Source organism: Cyanistes caeruleus, unplaced genomic scaffold (genome assembly GCF_971803275.1).
Source record: "Cyanistes caeruleus unplaced genomic scaffold, bCyaCae1.hap1.1 HAP1_SCAFFOLD_221, whole genome shotgun sequence".
In the NCBI taxonomy this organism is placed as follows: domain Eukaryota; kingdom Metazoa; phylum Chordata; class Aves; order Passeriformes; family Paridae; genus Cyanistes; species Cyanistes caeruleus.
The window spans coordinates 41,301-61,068 of record NW_028256004.1 but is presented as its reverse complement, the minus strand read 5'-3'; the positions used below and the strand labels follow the sequence as shown (position 1 = coordinate 61,068).

The window sequence follows — 19,768 nt, the reverse complement described above, 5'->3', positions numbered from 1 at the left end:
AACCAGCTTCCCCCCACCCCTCCCTCCTCCCAGCTGTGCCTCCTCCCCCGGCAGTGCAGGTGCGGTGAATTACAGGGCCAGGAGACCTTCTGCTCCCACTAACAAGCCTTTATTAGAGAGAACTGGGCCTAGAGGTGGGGGCTCGGGGTGCACGCTGCCGCTGCGGTCGATGTGGAGGAGGAGGATCACACAGGCCTGTCGTCATCCACTGTCAGCAGGACTGGAGCCTCTATCCTCGCTAGGATTGCCTGGAGGCTCTGTTTCAGGCTCGAAGGTCTAGGGGTGTCTTCCCTCTCAAGTCCTGCCCAGGTCATGGCAACCAGCTTGCCAGACTGAGATTGGCGCACCCAGTCTCCCCAGGTCCCCGCTGCCTCCACAGTGGGGTCCTCCAGATGTTCCCTGAGCGTGGCTCGTTGTCCAGGGCTGTCTTTGCTCCCAGGTGGTAATATGATTTTAATATGCACCCATGTGCAAGTCTTTATGGGAAATGGGGAAGTTCATCCTGGGCAGCAGCGGCTAAATTGCCTGACGGGTTGGAAGAGAATAAGGGATGGGGATACAAATGCAAGGATAAAACAAGTACAAACTTCTTGACAGTGGGCCCTTTTAGGGCTTGCAACACCAAAAAGAAATAAAACAAATATGAACTCCTTAACAGTGAACCTTTTTGGGACTTACAACACCAAAACCCCTTATCCAGGGACCCAAACTGGGATTGAAACATGAACATATAATTTGAACATTGGGATTTTTATTTATAACAATATCTCCCCTCTTTTAATTTGACCAGGCATCAGCCTGTGTCAATTTGTTGTTTCAGGCTCCTGGTAGTGAAACTTCTTTAGTCTTTGATATTGGTCATATACCCTTTTTGCTGCTTTCCGCTCTGAACTTTCTAATATTAGGATCTTAGTTTTTCCATTCTCTTGGGTTATTTCTAATGAGTTGTAGATCGTGCTGCTAGACTGTATTACTGAGGTAATCATTCTGATCAAACACAGGATGATGCAGGGAAGAAATAACAGTCCTGCTAGTCCTGCTATACCAATGAATGCCACCTTTTTCCACCAGCCCTTAAAGGACCAGAAACTATCCCACCAATCAGTATTCAGGATCGGCATCCATTCTTGGTTCCCTACGTAGGAGATTTTTCTGATCTCTTTAGAAATGTTCCAGATTACTTCACTTTTATCATCTATTTCTAGGCAGCATTCAGAGGTGTTGAACTTCCCACAGATTCCCCCCTCATCAGCGAGAAGGTAATCTACTGCCAGTCGGAGTTGGTACACCAGGTACATCAGGTCTGGGAGAGGTGGTCACTTATATGATCAAGGCTGGGGCTGTTTTGTTCCATGTTATTTCAATTACAGCTTGGAGCCTGATTATTCTGTTTAACATGTATATTGGGGTCCTATATCCCCAGGACCCATCCTGGGCCCAGGTCGCTGGCCCATAAGTTCTTATTATTTCCTCCAGGGTCCAGACTGTTCCTTTCCAATTCTGGGTCCCTCCTGTGCTTATTACACTCCTCTTCTTCCTTTTTAGGGGCCTCTTTAGGTTGTCATATAGTGGTACTCCAAGCTCTGAGCTAATCTCTTTTGGGAGCAGGAAGAAAGCTGGCTTTATCACCCCAATCGTGCAGCTACCTGACCAGTCTCCTGGTAGATGTGTATAAGCTGCATCCTCGCAGATCCAAAAGAAATCATCTGGGGCTTCCCAAAAACCCTCCCTGTCTTCATAGGGGTACTCCCAATGCTTTGATAGGCTTCTAATTCCCCAGAAGGGATTGATCCCTTTTTCTGCACATTCATAAGGGTTATATCCTTTGTGATGAATGCACCCTTCTTCCCTTTTCTCTAAGGATCAATATTGGTTGGGCTCTTGGGGAACCCATTTAGTTCCTAGATTCTTCGTTATATCTTTTGCATGCCATCCGCCCCACCAGGGTTCTATATCTTTTTCCAGTATGTAGAATACAGTCTTCCCCAATTACCTTAGCCTTTAATTCCCATTTTTCTCTTCTCCTATACCCTAGTGTGCTTTGGCCGTCCCCAGTTCATTTTATGCTTAAAATTTCTCGAGGTTTCAAGCTAATTCCCTCCCAGGGCCAAATATCAGACATTTTAGTACTCCCACATACCCAACAATCAGTTATATTTAATTCCTTGCTGATGTTTTCAACTAAATCAATGAACAAGTTCTTCCCACTCAAATTTTCCCATTCTTCATTTCCCACCCTCATGTCCACTCTTTTCTCCTTTACTATATCAGGTTCACCTTTTACTGGTTCGTTCTTTTCAAAGCACAGCCAAGTATCCCTCATGGGACAGTCTCCCAAAAGACGTTCTCTAAAAGTGGCCATATTTCTGGTAATCCAATATGTTTTTCCGTTTTCCTGGCATTCTTCTAATTGTGATTTGTTGTAACAAGAAGGACTCAAGTTTGTGTGGACCCTTACCAGGGACCCTAGATTTTCCCCATCATACAAGGGATAATAACGTTTCATGCAAGAGTCTGTCCCCATGGCATTGGTGAGGTGCATTGCTATCACCAGACCTACCATGAGCCTTGTGATGATCCTTTTAGGCTCCCTGCAGTCCGTGACTCCCAAGAGTCCAGCAGGAACCATGTTTGATCTCCCCTGGTCTTGCCTCTTGGGGTTTTCCTCACACTTTTTTGGGAGTCTGGGTCCAAGGCTTACAGCTTTATTATTTTTTTTGTCCTTCTCCTTTTTACTGTTGTCGGTTTTGGTCTTGGGAAAAGCTGCCCAGGGAGGGATATAGTCTTGGCTAGGAAATTGGAGCCTTATTCGGGGGGGAGGGGAGGGTTATTTTACTTTTTAAAATAATAATAATAATAATAATAATAATATAGTTACAAGTTAAGCACAACTGGAAAGCACTTTAACATGAGTTCACAAACTTTAAAGAAACACTTAACCACAAATGTAGCAGCCAAGAGAACACTTAACAACAACTGTTGTAATTCCAGTTCCTGGATGGGGACTTTAGTCTCTGGGTTTCCTTCTTAAGGTTATTTTCAAGTCCTTGGTGTTGGGGACAACAGTCCAGTTAGAGGGATCTTTTTCAGAGTTTACTTCCCCATCTGGTGGTGCCACTGGTCCTTTAACTCGAGTCACGTGTGTCCACCCTTTTTCCCGGGTTCTCACAGCCGTATGTGTGGTGAGTTGAACTTGGTAGGATCCTTCAAACTTTGGAGTGAGAGGAGAGTTAGCCCAAGATTTTACCAATACCCAATCCCCAGGGTTGATATGGTGTGTGTCTACCTCAAAGGGAGGAGTTTGAGGGAGATACCCTTTTTTCCTGAGGTTTTCTAAAGTTATAACAACAGTTTCCAAATACCTCCTTGAGGTTTCTTCCCCTTCCGTATACTGGGCAGTGCTGTAAGGAGTAATTAGGAAGGGGAGTCCAAATAACATTTCATAGGGGGATACCCCTAAATCTGCTCGAGGTCGGGTTCTTATCTGTAATAAAGCCAAAGGGAGACATTTTATCCAATCTAATTTAGTCTCCAGAGTCAGCTTGGTTAAGGTCGTTTTTATGGTCTTATTCATCCGTTCTACCCGACCAGAGCTCTGGGGATGCCATGGGGTGTGTAACCTCCACTTTATCCCCAGGGCTTCAGTGGTTTCCTGGAGGACACGGGCAGTGAAATGGGGGCCTTGGTCCAAGTCTATGTTATTGATTAACCCATACCTGGGGACAATATGTTCCAAAAGTATTTTGACTACTACTCTTGCTGTTTCATTCCAAGTGGGAAAAGCCTCTGGCCAATGGGTCAGGTTATCTACGATCACTAGCAGGTGTTTGTATCCCTGTGCTAGAGGCATTTCTGTGAAATCAATTTGCACATTTTAGAAGGGTCTCTCCGCTAGTTCCCTCCCCCCTGGTACGGGTTTCGTCATCACTCGTTGGTTTACCCTTTGACACGTTACACAGCCCTGAGTGATGGCCTTTGCTATATCATAAACCCCTATGCAGATGTTCTCCCTCAAGGAGTGGTCACATAGACCCTGCGTCCCCCAATGTGTCAATTTGTGTATTTCATCCAATACCCTGCTGTTGCAGTCTGCAGCTCCAGGATCTCATCCAGGGAAGCAGCAGGATTCTGGGGACCAGCATCAAACACCAACCGAGATGGGCTCCCGTTCATGAAACCATTTATTCAGCATGGGAACAAAGTCAGGTCCAGAACAGAGAGCTCTGAACAGAGGCACAGCAGGGGTTTTTGACGGACAGAACCCCCGAGGGTTTCCACCTTTGAGGGTGGAGTTCAGGGTCAGGGACCAGTAGAAGCACACCAAGGGAGAGCCCCTCAGGGACTCAAACCCAATCAGAACTCCTGGGCCACCCTTCTCAAGGGATTTGGGGTGGGACAATGTAACTCTTTGTCTCCCTGAGGCTGCTACCACACCACTATAATATTTTTTCCCCTGATCTATCATGCTGAGCACCATGCAAGGCTGTAGAGAGGTCAAGAGAACCTCTGTTTTTAAAACTCTGCCCTGCAGCTATTCCTTATGGTGCTGTCAGCAGGGAAGACATTTTGTCTTCTAAAACCTTACCTCTGATAGTTTTTCCATCTGAAAACTATCTGGGCCAGGGGCAGCACCCAGGGACCTGCCCTGCCTGGGGGAACCTATACCTGGATCTTATAACTAAGTATCAGAAACAAGGGCACACACTCTGTATTCCAGACTCCAACGTTTTATTCTTATTCTTAATTTTCCATGTTTTAAGTACTACTACGTCTTCATCTACTTCAGCTTCTACCTCTTCTTCCTAATATTCCTATTCTTATTCTTTATCATTTTTTGGTTTCTGGAGGGTCTTATGCAGGTTTTAGTGGGGGGGGAGGGGTGTTGGGTTTTTTTCTTTGCTATTACTACTTCCTAAAAACAACTTTCTTTTCTTTTGTTAGAATTGTGTGTGTTGCAGTCCAGCAGGCCGCCGTCGTGTCCTGGGAGCAACACCTCCTGTCTGTGTCCATTCCTCATGGCCAAAGTGCCCCAGGATCAGCATGGAGTCCTTTCCTGAGGAGAGGAAATGGCCTTGGAGTCCAGCAGGGAGGAGCTGGAGCCAGTGTCCCTGCAAAGGGCCAAGAGCCGTGTGGCTGTGGCCCTCGGGGACCCGGTGCAGGGGTGCTGCTGGCGGTGCCAGGCTGCCGCTGGGAGCCGATGACTTTCCAGGTGCCTTCCCGGCCGGACGATGGGCCGGGATGCGGCGCTGAGCCCCGGCAGCGAGGGTCCCCCTTCGGGTGCCGCTTTGGGCTGCCGTGTGCCCTTGGGGAGCCGCCCCGGGGATGCCGCAGAGCGGCCGGGGCCGGCTCAGCCCGCAGGGCCAGCGCAGGCCGGGGCAGCCCGTGCGGCTCCCTCGGGGCGCCGGGCAGGCCGCGGGGCAGCCGCCATCTGCAGCCCAGCACTGCTGGCAGCGGGCGCTGATCCTGTGGCTGTGCCGCCAGGCAGGGGCAGCGGAACAGCCCCCGCAGCCCCTGCAGCCCTTGCAGCGCCCGCAGCCCCCGCAGTGCCCGCCTCAAGAGCGAGCGGCCTTTCCTGTGGGGAAGCGGCTGCCCAGGAGAAGAGACATCTTCCACCGTGGCTTGGGCTGCCAGAGGGCCAGGCCCGGCACAGAGTTGCTCTTGCGGGCACAGCTCGGGCTCCTGGCACTCCACCCAAGCTTCTCGAGGGACAGGCAGCAGGATTCCCTCTTGGGCTAAATCTGCCAGTCTCTGCTGCCTGGCCTCTTCTCCTTCCTCGTGCAGCTCCAGGACGCTCACCTCATCCCAGTCATCGTCCTCCCGCTGCCAGGCCTTGAGCTGGCTGCACAGGATGTCGCAGTATTCCCTGCTGTCCTGAGCCAGCTCTCCATCACTGTCATCATCCCAGCTGGACCTGAAGGATTTTCTCTTTGCTTTGCCTCCAGTCACCTCCTGGCCATCCTGGCACAGCTCTTGCTTGCGGCAAACTTCCCAGTCCAAGAGTGCCCGGCGGCTCGTGCCTTCTCCTGGGGACAGCCGCTGCTCAGGAGATTCTTCCCAATCTGAGAATTCCTGACAGTGATCGCTGTCCGCCTGCCACGGCTCCTGCTCCCTGCACTCGCCCCACTCGGAGACAACTGGGGAGGGCTCTTGCTCCCTGCCCTCATCCCAGTCCCAGAAATGCCAGTAGCTCCCCCATACTTGGACCAGCTCTTGCTCAAGGCCTTCATCCCACTCAGAGAGCTCCTGGCAGCTCTGGGCTTCTCCTGGGGACAGCTGTGGCTCAGTGCAGGCTTCCCCTGGAGTCCCTTGCTGGAACTTGTTCATTTCTCCTCGGCAGAGCTCTGGCTCTTCCTCAGCGCAGGACTCCACGGCTCCTCTCCTCCCTCTGCTTGCCCTCTCAGCCTCCTCCTGCTGCTCCCTCAAGGCCTGGGCTCTCTGTGAGCTGGGCCAGGGCCTGGGGGGCTGGGACTTGGGCTTCGCCTTCTCCTCCTCCGTGCCTGCAGTCCTCTGGCACACACAGGTACCTGGACACAGCCACTGTCCTGGGACTGACCCAGGCCCCACAAGCCCTTTATATACCCCCCAGCCGGGGCGGGGCTCTGCCATGTCACAATGGACATTGGGCAATGCAAGGTCCCGCGTCACCACGGGCCCTGACGCACCGTGCCTGTGTCACAAAGGCCACCCCGGCACCCTGTGCCTGTGTCACAAAGGCCACCCTGACACACCGTGCCTGTGTCACAAAGGCCACCCTGGCACCCTGTGCCTGTGTCACAAAGGCCACCCCGGCACCCCGTGCCTGTGTCACAAAGGCCACCCCACACCTCTTCAACAGCCCAAGGCACCAGGAGCGGCCTGGAGCGGCCCAGGCCTTGGGGGATTGCAGCCCCTTCTTCTGAGCCGCTCCTTCAAATGATCAGGAGTGGCTGGGGCCAAGTGAAGGTGCAAAAGGAGACCGTGTGTGTCTTCGTTTGAAAGACAGGGGCCTGCTAAGGGAGGCAGGAGGCTCCTTTGCAATGGAAAATGTAAACCCCCTCCCTCCCAATTATTATCCCTTTGAAAGGCACTCTCTGGCAAAGATAGGAGGACAGGAAGAACAGTTTGTGCTGCTTTTGCATGAATTGCTATTTGGTGAGCAGGGAAGAAGCCCCCCATGGAAATGATTTTACTGAGAGGAGCTGCTAAGCGAGAGCTGCCCCTGTGCCAAGCAAAATCCAAGAGCTGGCTAGCTGTGGGAACTGACTACCTATTAAAGCATTTAAAAAGCTGGATCCACCTCTGTGAGATTGACATTTTGCAGACAGGCAAGCCCGGGAAATCTCTCTCTTGCTTCCACCTTTGAGGAGGTACCCGGCTGCCGGTCGGGCCGGGCCCCGCAGCACTGCGGCCCTTGCAGTCGTGCTGACAGTGGCCACAACAATCCTTAAAGCTTCAGGGTCCCCTGACACCCGGGCAACCGAGGAGGAAATTAAAGGAGCGGGTTCGCTGGAGTCCCCAGAACCAACTGGAATAGGAAAATCAAGTAGGGATGAGGCCCATAAAGCCTGCGCAGCACAGGAGCAAAGTGCAAAGACCAGGCCTAGGGGCAGACACAACAATATCTAGGGGAGGTGTGAGGGAGCAGTCTGAGGGCATGGGTCCAGACACAGACTGGGGTTAGAAAGATGCAAAATACTGCGACGAATTGCAACCAATTGGGGGAGAGATACGGGAAGATTCTAGAAACATAACTTTCAGTGGGGTGACTTGATGAACACATGAATTGCCATCAAGCCTTTGGCAAGTGCTTCCCAAGGCTTGAACTCAAAGCCTGCTGCTTCAGGGCTGAAGTCTTTCTGGCCCTGTGTCCCAGAAGGGCTGAATCGCACAGGCTCGGCCTGGCGGGGCCGGGCTGGCCCCAGCAGTGACCGGGTGGGGACGGGAGGCTGCGGGACCCCGGTTGAGGCTGGGCCGGACCACGGCTGCTCACACCTTGCCGAGCCTAAGCCGTGCCCCGCTGCCGGCCCCTGCTGAGCTGGAGTCCGCTGGGCTCCGGGAGGAGCTCCGGGTGGGTCCAGGCCCACTTGGCCATGGCCTGTGCAGCACATGGTAATTGAAAGAAATTGGCCAGGAGACAAGACTCCTGTTTGATGCCTTTATTAGGATTCAGCTCTTGGGGTGGCGGGGGCCCAAGGGGTTGTTTGCACCACGGCCATTCCCACACTGTCAGCTCCAAAGAGGAGACACAATTCAGCTTTGCAGCACACACTGCAGAGCTGGGGCTTCCATCCTCATGAGAGTAGCCAGGGACCTGTCATCCTGGTTCACTGTCTAGGGCTGTCAGTCCTTTCCAGTCCTCTTTAGGTCATGGTGATGCAGGAAGATGGTTTCTAAGCAGGCTTAGGTGATGCAGGGAGATGATCTCGCATCATAGCTTGCTCAAATATGTTTCCTTGTCCTTTTATTCCTCTGTTAGCTCATTGTTTTGGTGTCCTGCATGCCTTAGTTTGCATTTTACTCGGTTACACAGCTTCCTGGGAGTTTCTTTGTTCTAGTGTGGCACAGCGACCATGGGAGTTGCCTCATTCTGTGGCACACCTTTCTAATGGGTTGCTTTTGTTAGTTGGATTTAGCCCCCATGGGAGCAGCTCTGTTACAAGGTAGCAGGGAAGTAAGGGGAAAGGGTACAAGAATGTCTCATATGAACCTTTAAAGCACTTCAGAAACTGGTAAGTAATTAACATTACTAATAACCATCCGAGTAAACAAGGGGTACAAGGTTTACAAATGGGATAAGAACATTAACTGTACCTAACTAAACACAGTATTTTATCCGGGGTGGATTTCTTCAGAGATTTTATTCATGACATGTGCCTGCAAGGATGCGGCACCTCTCTGAGCTGGGGGAGAGGCCAGGGCTGCACAGGGGGATGTTGTTGGCAGCTCCATGAGGACGCTCTGGGATGCTGCCCTGGGGTGTCCAGCGCAGTGGGGATGGATCAGCCCCTGCTCTGCTGCTCCTTCCCGTATCCCCCAGGGACCTTGCAGAGCCCCAGCCATGCTGTTTGCCCCCAGCCTGCCCACGGCCAGCCTGGGGCTGCTCACGGGGGTTTTCTGTGCTGAGCTTTGGCCTGGCCGTGTTCTTGAGAGAGCCTGGGCAAGGAGCCTGGAGCCCCCAGGCCCTGCCCTGAGGCGTCAGCGCTGCCCCAGCAGTGCCCATGGCCTGTCCCTGCTGCAGCCCCGGCACTGCCACCCCCAGGGCTGTGCCCGGCCCCAAGAGCACTCAGGCCCTGCAGCAACACCAGGGCCAGGAGGGCAGCGGGGCAGTGGCACGGGAGCAGCACTGGCAACACCAAGTGCTGCTGCTCCTGGCCACAGCTGCTGTGCCAGCACTGATCTGCCCCAGCTCTGCACACAGACACTGCTGCTGCATTTCCAGAGAAGGGAACAAAAGGGACATCTCTGGAGAAAACTTTGCTGGGAGATCCTTTAGTTCCTTTAAAGCCACCAAGACCTCAGCTCCTTATTGACAAAGTGTGTGGGCACAGGGAAGGTGAAGAGAAACAAAATGAGAAATGGCACAAACAATGACATTTCTTTGTGGACAATATTGAAAAGTAAAACAAAGAAAAAGAACCTCCAAAATGAAACCACCAAGAAGTATCAAAGATTACTTTTATTACAAGTGATTTGCAGAAAGTGGCCAACAGTTTAATGTTTCTGAAATGATCCAGTCATCAGTGTCCACACTGCAGCCTTGAGCTCCTGGTTCCTCAGGCTGTAGATGAGGGGGTTCAGGGCTGGAGGCACCACCGAGTACAGAACAGACAGTGCCAGATCCAGGGATGGGAAGGAGATGGAGGGGGGCTTCAGGTGAGCAAACGTGCCAGTGCTGAGGAACAGGGAGACCACAGCCAGGTGAGGGAGGCAGGTGGAAAAGGCTTTGTGCCGTCCCTGCTCAGAGGGGATCCTCAGCACAGCCCTGAAGATCTGCACATAGGAGAAAACAATGAACACAAAACAGCCAAGTGCTAAACAGACACTAACAGCAAGAAGCCCAAGTTACCTGAGGTAGGATTTGGAGCAGGAGAGCTTGAGAATCTGTGGGATTTCACAGAAGAACTGGCCCAGGGCATTGCCCTGGCACAGGGGCAGGGAAAATGTACTGGCTGTGTGCAGCAGAGCAGTGAGAAAGCCACTGGCCCAGGCAGCTGCTGCCATGTGGGCACAAGCTCTGCTGCCCAGGAGGGTCCCGTAGTGCAGGGGTTTGCAGATGGACACGTAGCGGTCGTAGCACATGATGGTCAGGAGATAAAACTCTGCTGAGACGAAAAACAAAAAAAAAAATAGTTGGACTGCGCATCCTGCATAGGAGATGTGTCTGGTGTCCCAGAGGGAATTGTGCATGGCTTTGGGCACAGTGGTGCAGATGGAGCCCAGGTCAGTGAGGGCCAGGTTGAGCAGGAAGAAGAACATGGGGCTGTGCAGGTGGTGGCTGCAGGCTACGGCGCTGATGATGAGGCCGTTGCCCAGGAGGGCAGCCAGGGAGATGCCCAGGAAGAGGCAGAAGTGCAGGAGCTGCAGCTGCCGCGTGTCTGCCAATGCCAGCAGGAGGAAGTGGCTGATGGAGCTGCAGTTGGACATTTCTTCACTCTGGCCATGGAGTGCTGTTGAAGGAGGAGACAGTGACAAGTCAGGAGAGACTTTGCTGAGCAATGTCCATGTCCCTTCTCCCAGCCCTGCTCCAATTTTCCTTTTCTCAGAGCCCTTCCTTCAGCCCCGTGCCTGGAGCTCTGCTGGGATCTGGCCTTGTTGCTGTGATGAGCAGGGGCTCTGCCCATGGACAGTGAGGAGTGAGCTCTGTTCTGCAGCAGTGGGGTCTTGGGAACGGGGTCAGGGGCCAGTCCTGGGGTTGGACTGCATCAGCCCAAACTGCTCCTGAGGCAGAGGAGCCTGGCAGCATCTCCTGTCCCAGGGGTCAGGAATGGTGATGGCCAAAGGCCGTTTGAGAGGGTTTGGGTGTGCCCAGAGAGATCAGAGAGAAATGTGCAATGCAGGAGCATTGGCTGTAACTCAGTGGAGGGTGCAGGGAGCTGCTCTGTCACTCCATCTGTCCCCAGATGCCCTTTCTGAGACTGAAGGCAGGCACTGTGTTTCCCTGAAAATCAGCCTGACACAGCTGAGAGCAGAGGGACCCACAGCACAGCAAACTGGTTCAGCCTTTCTCAGAGTCTCAGCCCCACTCCTGGCCAAGGACACTCTTGTCCCCAGTGTCCCCTGGAGACAGCTGACAGCTTGGGTGGCATCCCAAGGACACACCAAGGGTCCTGTCCATGGCACTGCTGGAGGAGAGTCGGGTCATTCCCAGCCTCCCAGCCTGCCCTGCCCAGAGCTCCTGGGGCAGAGGGAGCTGGGACATCCCATTGCTGTGCCCAGCCTGCACAGGAGGAGCCCAAGGGCTGGGCCTGCCCTTCAGCTGGAGCTGCCATTCCCAGAGAGCTGTCAGCAATGCCAGGAGCACCTGGGCAAGGCAAGGAGAGAGAGCCAGGCCCTGAGGAAAAGCCTTTCCTTGCCCAGCCCTGCCCAGCCCCTGCCAGGCAGCACCAGTGCAGGACAATCACCCTCAGGTATTTGCATTGAGACATTTGCATTGAGACATGTGTCTTGGCATGGGGATCTGTAAAAGAGTAATCATGGAATAGTTAGGTTGGGAGAAGACTTTAAACATCCCAGCACAGCTTTGTGGCACTTTCCCCCCACTGCCTGCCCAGGGCTCTGCTGCCTGGAGCTGTCCCTGCCAGCAGCTGCTGCCCTGTGCCCAGGGCTGGGCCCTGCCAGCACTGCCCCAGCCCAGCCCAGCCCTGGGGGCTCAGCTCTGCCCTGCAGAGCCCTCCCAGCTCAGGGCACTGCCCAGGGGCAGCTCTGGCTCTGCAGGCTCTGATGGCAATGGCAGAGCAACCCTGAGGAGGCTGGAAAAGGACACTGATGCTGCCTGTAAGGGACCCTGTGCTGATTTCTGTCAGTGCCTGTTTAAGATCTGAGAATTTTCTTTTTTTAATTTATTGCAACCTGTCACAAGAGGTTGAATAGAGAAATGAAATGAGAGCTGAATATCAATGTGCAATTTCCCATCCAGGCAACCCAGAGCACTAGATTAAAAAAGCACAAACTTCCCTTTTATGCAGCCCCTGTATAATTTACTTGGTGTAGTCCATGGGCAGAATGGCTGAAAGCACATTAGCAATCTCCTGTGAACCTACTGATCACTAAAAGTGTCTCAGGGACTTGTCAAAATTTGTATTACCTTTATAATTCAGAATACCTTTAATATTTTAAAATTAAGAAATAAAAAGAAACAATAATAATAAATTATTATAAAATAATTTAATATTTATCCTCCTCCTCCCTGCCATTCTGAAATAGTAGGAAACTGAATACAAAGTCTTAGGAAATTTCCTCATTTTTATCAAAATCCTTGCCTTGGAAATATTCCTTGACAGATCAGAAACCATCAGCAGTTCAGAGCTTCAGGAGCATTCACCTTCCCTCCACCAGAAATACTCAGAGCTGTACTCACAGAGTCTGTAGGCACTGGCATGTTCCAGCTTTAGGAGATGCCTCCAGGAGCTGCCGCTGCATTGTCCTGCAGCCAGAGGCTTCCTGTGTCAAGGGCTGGCAGGGATTCTGCCCCAGGCACTTCTCAGCACCTTCCCAGCCCTAACTGATTGAAGCTCTCTGTGCCTCTGGGCTGTGCCCAGGGTGGCTGCAGGCAGTGCCCCAGCCCTGCTGGGCTGGCAGAAGAGCTGCTCAGCAAGAGAAATGTGCTTTTGAAGCTCTTCTTGGTTTCCAGGAGCTGCCTCTGTGCCAGGAGCCCGGCCCAGCTCAGCAGCACAGACACAGCAGCAGGACTTTAATGAGCCTCTTGGGGCTTTGTGCTGGGGCCCTGAACATCAGTCCCTGACAGGGAGGGGAAGAAAGCTCTCAAGAACTCCAAGTCAGAATCCAACTCTAAAGTTTCTTTCACTTTTAATGGGTCCCACTGAGGGATGTGACTGAGAAAGTGTCCCCAGGCCCCAGGCAGAGCAGAGAACTGGAGGCACTGATGACAGCTGGGGACAAAGAGAAGCCAAGGCTTGGTGCCCTGGGCCACAGCAGCCAATGCTGTGCCAGCAAGGGCTGTGAGGAGACACCTTGTCCTGAGGCCCTGGGGCCTCCTGGCACAGCCCCAGCAAGGCTGGCCACTGTCACCCCCTTGGCCTGCCCTCAGCATCCCCCCTAGCCCACATGCCAGTGGCCTCAGGGATCTGCTGGAAGGAGTCCCTGGGGAGCCTTGCTCAGGAATGGCCCTGGGGGCTCCTTCATGCTCCAGGGACTGCAGCTTTTTCAAAGGACTTTGGCTTTTGCCTTGGAGTCTCTGAGAGCTTTGTGCAATCCTGGCCTCCAATTATCTGCTGTAATTAGTCCCTTGAGAGCCTTTGTCAGTAACAACACTCAGTGGGGCTCATTAATGCTTCAAGGTACTTCAGGTTCTTAAGGTACTTTCCTTTTTCCTTCCCACACTGAGTCTCTGAGAAGTTTGTGCAATCCTGGCCCCAATTATCTGCTTTAACGAGTCCCTTGGGAGCTTTGCATTGACACTCAGTGGGGCTCATCAATACTTTGAGATACTCAGGGCTTTTTCAGCTACTTTGGATTTTCCTTTTCACACTGAGTCTCTGGGAGGTTTTTGTGCAATCCTGGCTTCCAGTTCTCTCCTCCAAGGAGTCCATGAGGAGCCTGTGTTGGGGATGGACCTCAGTGGGATCCATTAATGCCTGGAGACACTTTGGGTGTTTCCTCTGACTTGGGCTCCTGGAAAGGTTTGTGCAATCTCCTCTCAGGCCCTGAGGTTCAAGGGCTCAGCTCCAAATGCACCACGGGACTCATTAGGATCAAGCAAATCCTAACAAACCATGGCTGTGCCTTGATTTCCCTCTGGTCTGGTGCAGTTCTTAGGAAAGTTTCCTACAACAGTTATGGAGAAATAGTTCAAAGAGCTTCTAAGAAATATGTATTCCTATTATAAAGGGTGTCTTTTATTCCTGTTCTCTTTAGAGCAGAGGTGATTGCAGCATTCAGTGATGGATATTGATCCAGGGTCTCTCCTAAGGAGGTCTGGCCAGCTCAGAGAAGCTGTGCCTTGAGGTCTGACCCAGTGGGGACAACCTTGCTCCACATTCCCCAGCCCCATCCTGTCTCTCCTCACTCTCCTGGGACCTGCTTTGCTCGCAGAACTGGCTGCACTCAGGCAAAGAGGGGTTTTCCTTCTTTGATTTTAGCAATCTAAAACTGCTGAGTTTCCCCATGGCAAACAGACACCCTCCTCAAGTGTGTGCCAAGGCCAAGGTGCCACCAAGGAGGTTCCCCTTCCCCAAGGCAGAGCCACACAAGGAATGTTTCAGACACACAGGGAGTTCTACAATAAACACAGCCCCAGTGCTGGCTGAAGGCAGAATTAGAGCAGCTGCTGAAGGACAGACAAGCTTTGAACTCCTTGCAGCTGAAAGCACCAAGTGGGTTGTTGGGAGGTGTGTGAGTGAGGGAAGAGTGAGGGAAGGGAAATGCAGAGAGCCCTGGAAGTGTTTCTGTGCAGACAGGCTGCTCCAAGGGCAGCGTTGGACTTCTCTGGGGGAAACTGTGAGGGAGGTTGGGGCAGAGTGACCTCCCCAGTGACCTCGAGATGTCACACAGCCACCTGGGATGTCACAGCCCACTCAGTGGTGTCACACAACCTGCTCTGGGATGTCACACCACCATTCTGTGATGTCACATCTCTTCCTATATGCCACAAAACCACCTCGTGATATCACATATCCTCCTGTGATATCACACAGCAACATTTGATGTCATAGTTCACTCTGTGATGTCACAGTCAGTATTGTGATGTCATACAACCTGTCCTGAGATGTCACATGGCTCTTCTATGATGTCACTGCCCACTTTAGGATTTCATATCACCACCATGTGGTGTCACAGTCTGCTCAGTGATGTCACAACCCTCTCTGTGATATTCTTTATCTAACCTCTAGTGTCATAGTCCTCTCTCTGATATCACCACCCACTAAGTGATATCACCCAGACCACGCTGTGATGTCATGCAGCCACACTACAATGTCACAACCTGCACTGTGATGTCACAGATCTCCTCTATGATACCGTAGCTGCTCAGTGACCTCACACAACAAACTCTGTGATGTCACAGTCCCATCTGTGACCTCACACAGCCCACTCGGAGCTGTCACACAGCCCCTTTCTGACATCACAGCTGCTCTGGGGCTTCAGGACACAGCCACAGAGGTGCTGCTGGGACACAGCCCCCTCTGGCACATCCCACAGCCCCTGCCGGTGCTGAGCCCCTGGCAGCTCTGTCTGGGCCTGCTCTCTGTGTCCCTGAGCTGCCCTGGCAGGGCCCCAGCCCTGCTGGGCTGTGCTCAGGAGCTGCTCCTGGCCAGAGCTGTCTCCCTGCTGTGGTCTGTTCCCATGGCAACATCTGACCCATTGTTATGGTCTGTTTCCATGACAACCATCACAGCCCCTGTTGCTATGGTCAGTCCCTTGGCAGCTCCATGGAGACCCCATGCCAGGGGTGGTTGCCATGGACACCAGCTCAGACCTGGAGCCAGAGCCCGTTGCCATGGCAACCATTTGCAGGCCCATCCCCAGGCTCATGGGATCCCAGAGCCACAGAATTGGCTGAGTTGGGAGGGAGCCATGGGGATCCTCCAGTCCAACTGCTGGCCCTGCACAGGACACCCCAACAATCCCAGCCTGGGCCTGGCAGCGCTGGCCAAACGCTGCTGGAGCTCAGCCAGCCCTGGAGCTGGGAGCCTTCCCTGGGGAGCCTGTTCAGTGCCCCAGCAGCCTCGCGGGAAAAACCTTTTCCTCACATCCAGCCTAAACCTGCCCGCCTCAGCTCCAGCCGCTCCCTCCACTCCTGGCCCTGGGCATCAGAGGGAAGAGGTTCCCGCAGCCCCCAGCCAGGGACCCGCTCCCAAGGCTGCTGCCATGGCAACCAGGCCTGGCACCAGCTGGGATGCTCGGTTTCCATGGGCTGGGCTTCAGGAATGGCATTCCCCAATTTCCTGCTCCTGCTGAAACCGCGCTGCCGCTCGCTTCCCTCCCACCTCCCATGGAAAGCAGAAAAGGCAAAGATCCCAGGCTGGGATAAGAACAGTTTATTGAGAACAGCAACGAGATAAGGCAAAAACAGGAACAGAAACAATTTTGGTAACAGAAAGGATAAGACAAACCATTCACAGGGAAAACTAAAATACCACCAACTGACTCTTCCTGGCCACGTATTTCCTCCTGCCAAGAAAGGACACTCTTCTCCTCTGGTGAGAGAGAGGGAGTCCTTTTCCTGCCCCTGGCAATGACCTGAGATGGGATTGAATATAATGGACCATGATCACAGTCTCACATTCCTTGATCCCACATCATGACATTGCCATGGGCAGGAAAAGGTACAGGTGTCTTCCCAGCATGGATCCCAGGGAACATGGATCACCAGGTCTCTTCCCAATGTGGATCCTCCATGGGCGGATGAAGCTGGAGCAGTGCACAAAGCTCTTCCTGTATTTTGAGGCACTTGCAGGGCTTCCCTTACCGGTGCCTCCGTTGGTGTCTGCCAAAGTTAGACCTGTCTGAGAAGCTCTTCCCACACTGGGGACACTTGTAAGGCCTCTCCCCAGTGTGGATGTGTTTGTGGGTATTGAGGTTGGATCTGTGGCTGAAGCTCTTCCCACATTCCCCACACTCGTAGGGCCTCTCCCCAGTGTGGATGCGCCGGTGGGTGATGAGGTTGGAGTTTTGCTTGAAGCCCTCCCCACAGTCGGGGCAGCGGAAGGGCCTCTCATCCGTGTGAATTCGCTGGTGCAGGACAAGATTGGAGCTGCTGTGAAACCTCTTCCCACACTCAGAACACTCGTAGGGCCTCTCCCCAGTGTGGATGCGCTGGTGGATGATGAGGTGGGAGCTGCAGCTGAAGCCCTTCCCACATTCCTCACACTCGTAGGCCCATTCCCCAGTGTGAATCATCTGGTGGCGGATCAGGGTTTTCCTCTGGCTGAAGCTCTTCCCACACTCCAAGCACTTGTAGGGCTTCTCCCCATCCTGAAGCTGCTCATGGACCACCAGCTCAGAGCCCCGGCTGGATCTCCGGCCGCCTTCCCGGCACAGGGTGGGTCTTTCCTCCTCAGAGCACCCTGGGATGGGTTTGGAGCCCCTCCTCCTGCGGGATCTCTGGGGCTTTTCCTCCCTGTTGGATTCCTGCACTGTGGAGCTGCTCAAAATGGCCTCTTCCACGAGGTTCTGCTGCGGGGATTTCTCCTCCCTGGTCTCCATCCTCAGCTCCTTGTCTGGGGGAGGAAGGACAAGGAGAGGATGGCATTTGCCTCCGTGCCAGAGGGAAGGGGAAGGAGATCCCCCCAGTGCGTCCCTGGCAGGACGGCGTCGGCAGCGGGGTTGTCCTGCAGCCGGGGGCCAGGCTGGGCTGGGAGATGGAGCAGGAGAGAGGGGGAAAGGGGCACTGACTTCCTCCTCACCTGCCTGGGTGTCCTGTTGCATCTTCCTCTTTCTCGCAGCCTCCTTCTCCATCCAGCCAAGGTTTGGGAATGGGAAATTCTGGTTCGGGAGAGAACAATGAATGAGCACGTTGAATTTGAAGGTCCCTCTGTCCAAGTCCCTCTCTAGAAGTCCCTGGGTATCTGGGGGGTCTTGGTTTGAAAGGAAAGGTGTTTGCTAAGGAAGGCAGAAACCACCATTGAAATTGATAAAAATGTAAGCAACAACCCTCTCCAAATTATTATAATCTTGATATCAAAGTGCTCTCAGATAAAGATATAGGAATAGAAATAATAGTTCTTTACTAAAGGAAGAAAAATGAAAATGCAGCAATACAAAAGAAAAAAAACAACAAAAAAACAGCACTCTGAGAGAGTCAGAATACAACCTGACACCCTGTTGGTCAGGGTGCTGGTAGCAGTCTGATTAAATGGTGGCTGCATTCCTCCTGGAGTGACTGATGTGGTTCTGTTGAAGCAGTGATCCTGTAGAATATTGTAGCTTACCTCTGAAGTTCCGGTGCTGTAGATGGGTCTGGTCTCTCCTCTGGGAATCCAGTGGACAAAGACTGCCTGTGGTGCTTTGATGCTCTGATTATATTCTTGCAGGAATACTTGGCTCCTCCCCCTGGGTGGAGCATCTCACAATGGGATGATGTCATTTTATCATTCCTCCAGTGAGACTCAATGGCCCATTAACAGAAGATATCCCCCTGGAGGGAGGATGGGTGGTGGAAGAGATAAAGAACACTGCCCCACCTGGTTTTAACAGCTGGCCCATTAACAGGAGACATCCCCCAGTTATGAGGGATGGGTCATGAAAGAGATAAAGAAAACTGCCCTACAAGGTTTTAACAGATAGTGATAGAATACATACTTTTGGTTACATCTTGCATTGCAACCCAAGACATGGGGTACATAAAAATTTTACACCACCAAAATTTGGCCCTGAAAATGCCTCCCAGGAGTTCTAGTTCCATCTCTGTTCTCTCCCTTTTGGTGTTCAGGCTTTCACCCCTGTCCCAGCTGCTGGGGGTCACACTTGTACTGTGGGTCCCCTGTCTACTCGGTCCCTGACCTCTTGCTTGGAGTGCCAGGAATTTGAAAACTTCCTCCCATTTCCATCTCCCCACTTAGGGATGCTGGAAGTTTTTGGGGTCCCATGGTCCCTGCTCCCCTTATTCCCTTCTTGGGGGTGCAGGGGGACCAAGGAGACCCCCCTGCCCCTCTCTATGCAATTGAGGGTTCCACGAATCATGGCGCTCCTCCTCTCTGGGCTCCCCACTTTGGGGTCCTGGGGGACACAGGGCTCTGCTCCTCCAGGCTGCCTCTGCCAGCAGCTGCCACTGGGAACCCCAAATGTCCCCCTAAAGGACATTTTCTTCTCAGCCTTGGTGTTCTTCATTCTCCAACAATCACCCCCAAAAAACCAACCCAGGAAGCCCCCAGGATATCTGGGCCGAGCTCCCCCTCCCTCGTAACCTGTGGGATAGGGGGGGTGTTGATCCCATGGATGGGGGGGCTGTGAATTCAGGGAGTGAATCCCAGCTTGACTGGGATATACTGGGCCTGAGATCATACTGGGATAACAAGCACCTAACTGGGATTACTAGGAGTGTCTGGGAATGTCTATGGACATGCTGAGGGCAGCTGGCATATACTGGGAGTGTCTGTGATCATACTGGGGATGACTGAAAACACACTGGGAACAATGGGAACCATGCTGGGGACAACTGGGAACAACTGGGAGTGACAGGGTCTGCACTGGGGGCAGCTGGGCATGACTGGGACTTTGCAGGGAGCAGCTGGGATCATCTGGGGAGCAACTGGAACTATACTGGGGCCAACTGGGTGCAACTGGAATCACACTGGGAGGAACAGGGAGCAACTGGAACCATCCTGAGGGTAACTGGCATCCTACTGGGATCACAGTGGGAGCAGTTGGGCCATGCTGGGCAAGACTGGGACCATACTGGCAGCAGCTGGGACTGCACTCAGCGTGACTGGGAGTGGCTGGGAGCAACTGGGATCAGGCTGGAAGCACCTGAGGAGTAACTAGGAGCAACTGGGATAGACTGGGAGAGACTGAAACCACAGTGCAGGTAAATGGGAACAACTGGAACCATGCTGGATCATCCTGGGAGCAGCTGTGCCCATGCTGGGGTCATACTGGGATCCTACTGGAACTA

General features: G+C 53.0%; 1 protein-coding gene across 1 annotated transcript in view; it reads right to left on the bottom strand.

Annotated features, from left to right (window-relative positions):
* LOC111944811 (uncharacterized) overlaps positions 1 to 19,768 on the bottom strand; it is a 62,800-nt gene that overhangs the window by 25,121 nt on the left and 17,911 nt on the right. The window lies entirely within an intron of this gene.